Raw genomic sequence first — 3,536 nt, 5'->3', positions numbered from 1 at the left:
GTAGGACCTGTGTACAAGGGCTTTCGGCAATAGCCATTAAAATAAAAGATGCATACATTTGTTTTTTACATGGCAGAATGTTTAATGTCTGTAGATGTGCCTTAGCCTCCCATTCTCCATTGTGATTCAACAGGCTCCTCAAACTGACAGGACCAGAGAAAACATGGGCACTGCTTCTCAGCAGGATTTGAAAACCATTAAGGCCCTAGTTCTCCTGACTTGGAAATGATTGCAGGTGAGATCATTCCACAGCATGCCTCAGTCCTCTCTGCTCAAGGAGAAATAGCCCCCCATTTCCACAGGACGCCTGAGGTCTTCTGTTCTTTTGCCAACTGGCAGTGAGAGCTGTACCATTGGAAATAGCAGGAGGCTTGGGCACTGCAGAGATAGCCCCATGTATATAGTAAAGAGCATCGTGGAGGTGAAGAAGGTATGGTAGCCAATGTCAGCTAGTTGCGTGGCAGTTGGCATGTTGTCCTCCACTAGGACTCAGCTCCCGACATGAGAGAGGGCACCACATGCCCTACACAGCACAAATCCACCGTATACATACCTGTATATATGTGTGTATATGTATATATATACGTGCATTGAAGTTAGTTAACACGTAGTGTAATAATGATTCCAGGAATAGAATTTGGTGATTCATCACTTACCTGTAACTCCCAGGGCTCTTCCCAACCAGTGCCCTCCTTAATGCCCCTCACTCACTTAGCCCATCCCTCCATCCAACACCCCACCAGCAACCTTCAGTTTGTTCTCTGTATTTAAGACAAATCTTATGATTTGTCTCCCTCTCTGTTTTTATGTTATTTTTGCTTCCCTTCCCCTAAATTCATGTTTTGTGTCTTAAGTTCCACATATGAGTGAACTCATATGATATTTGTCTTTCTCTGACTTATTTCACTTAGCATAATACACTCTGGTTCTATCACGTTGTTGCAAATGGCAAGATTTCATTCTTCTTGATCACCAGTGTATATGTATACCACATCTTCTTTATCCATCCATCAGTCAATGGATATTTGGGCTCTTTCTACACTTTAACTATTGTTGATAGGATGCATATACCTTTTAAACATCATAGCCAAATGGGTTGTTTTTCCTTATCCTCTTCCATTAAAATAAAAGATGTATCCACTTTTTTTATATCATAGTCAAATAGATTCTTTTTTCTTCTACTACTGCACTTGCTCAAAATTATAATATATTTTAGATTGATTAATAGACTGCAGCTTTATTTGAGTTTTATTTGTTTTCCTGGAGTTTCCAATTGCCTTTCTTTCTAATTTTTTTTCTTTGAGAAATGGAACATGCCCTCTTTACCACATCCAAATATCTTCCAACAGCTTATTTATTCGATGTGTAGCATAGAGTTTATTTCTTTATTATTACAGACTTTATTTATTTACTTATTTATTTATTTTAGTTTCCACTGAATACTTGCTCTAATTTGGAAAGACTTATTTCTCGACCTGCAGCATTAGCAGTCATTTGGGATTTCTGTTGACCAAAGATGGGGTAGTTCCATGTTTTCTGTATTCCAGGTTATTTTCTTTCTGATTTCCCTCCTTGTTTTTTTTTTAAGTACAACAAGTAACTTTCCATGAAAGGGAACTCTGAGTCCTTGAATATTTTTATCTTGTTTTATTGCTTACTTGACAGGTTGACTCCAAGTTTCTAACTCCAGAAATTCTCTGAGATTCTACTAGACAGATTTACTCCTCCTGCCACTGATTGTATCTGCGTTGTGGCTTCTTTCCCTCTGTTTAACCTATCACATAGTTCCATCTCTTTTCTGACTTCCATAAATTAACAAAACAAACAAAACTGTCATCTGTTGGTGATTCCTATCCTATTCTCTTCATTCTTATGATTTTTATTTCCTTTTTTGATTTTTGTTCCCTTATTATCAGTTCAATTCAGTTGGAACCCGGCTTGGGGCTTGGGATTCTGTCTCCCTCTCTCTCTGCCCTTCCCCCACTCTCTCTTTCTCTGTCTCAAAATATAAATAAATTATCTTTAAAAAAATAAATAAATTATTACCATAGAGTCATAGGAATCCACTTGCCCATTTACTATCAAAACATTTAAGAAAATAACTGAATGAGTATTCCTATTAAGCATTAGTAACGGCCTGAACTTTTTGTAGCACTGATAGAGTATGACTCAGGATGAAGTCATATTAGTCTGGAACTAAGTGGGTGAGTGGAATGAAATGATACATTATTTATATTTTGTTATTATTAGCAATGCATTATAAACATATAACCTATAAACAGTGGTGTGCTAGTAAATATTTAACAGCCAACTCTTCAGGGATTAAAAAAAGTGTGTATAAATATGTTTACTATAAATTTGTGTAATATAAAGGAAGCGTGGCATACAATTTATATATAACAATTAAATTATAAATAACAAAACTTTTGTTGTAACTTCCATATAGCCAGTGGATTCATACAGAATGCTTTTGTTGATTTTTGCTCAATTTTTGTATCTGTAGCCAACATATGCTTACAGTTGGACTATAATTTGACAAGTGGAGTTGCATCTCAATCTGCTCTTTTCCTAATAAATCTGTTGTCATTAGATCTGACCTATTTCATCAATTTTTCATGACAAATTTGCTTAACAACTACTTTGCAAAATTATCGCAAGTTTAACAATCAGCTCTCACAAATTGGGACAAGTCAACTCCTGTACACCACTACCTATAACCCCCACTTCTCTGACCTAGGGATCAAAAGGAGGACCCATCCACATTTGTTATCCAAATAATACTTCTATGGCATGGTGAAAATATCTTTCTTCTCTGTATTCCCTGCTCTCTAACCATTCCCCACCTCCTGCCATAGGAAATCCATACCTCGGGGACTGGGTGGTTAGCCCTACTTAGTGACCCCTACAAGAGAAAACTAGAAATTCAGCTGGTCAAGCAAGGTGGCATATTGGGTTTTGGGCTAGGCTGTTGCTGGTATCACAGCCACATGGTGGCACTATTGAAACACAGGTATCACAGCTGCCTCAGTTCCCCTCCACAAGCCCAGCCCAGCCCCCAGCTTGCTCCCAGCCTTGCAAAACTGGACGGTGAACCAGCCTACATCTCCTCTAAAAACCTAGCACCCCTCTGCCTTTGCAGACATAGTTCCCTTCAGCACAGGAAATTCCATCAATTCCCTCGGCATGCTGCTCGCCAGAAGTGACAAAACAGGACTTTCCTGTTTCATCTCTCCCAGCCACTTCTGACTGCTGACCACTGGTTTTTAGACCCTGTCATCTCTGTCACTGGGATCCTCCCTGTCTCAGCTTTACCTGTGATGTAAGTAAATATTTGAATACCAGTCTAGGGCCTGGGAAAGCTCATGCCCTTTATGCCCTTTTTATAAATTATATGTCCTTACTTACTTGTGTCTTTCTATTTTTCACTGTCCAGTGTATATCCATGTAGCCTGCTAGGTTCTGGTCCATATTAGACCCCAGTGGAAAAACTCCATTCTTTATCTTCTTCCCTAAGAAACTCAACAAAACTCAGCACT

General features: G+C 38.7%; 1 pseudogene; it reads right to left on the bottom strand.

The window, feature by feature from the left end:
• Positions 1–272: 272 nt before the first annotated feature.
• Positions 273–471, bottom strand: LOC115274926 (annotated as a pseudogene).
• Positions 472–3,536: the final 3,065 nt, after the last annotated feature.

The sequence above is a fragment of the Suricata suricatta genome, chromosome 2, assembly GCF_006229205.1.
Source record: "Suricata suricatta isolate VVHF042 chromosome 2, meerkat_22Aug2017_6uvM2_HiC, whole genome shotgun sequence".
Taxonomy (NCBI): domain Eukaryota; kingdom Metazoa; phylum Chordata; class Mammalia; order Carnivora; family Herpestidae; genus Suricata; species Suricata suricatta.
This window is presented reverse-complemented; position numbering and strand designations above follow the sequence as displayed.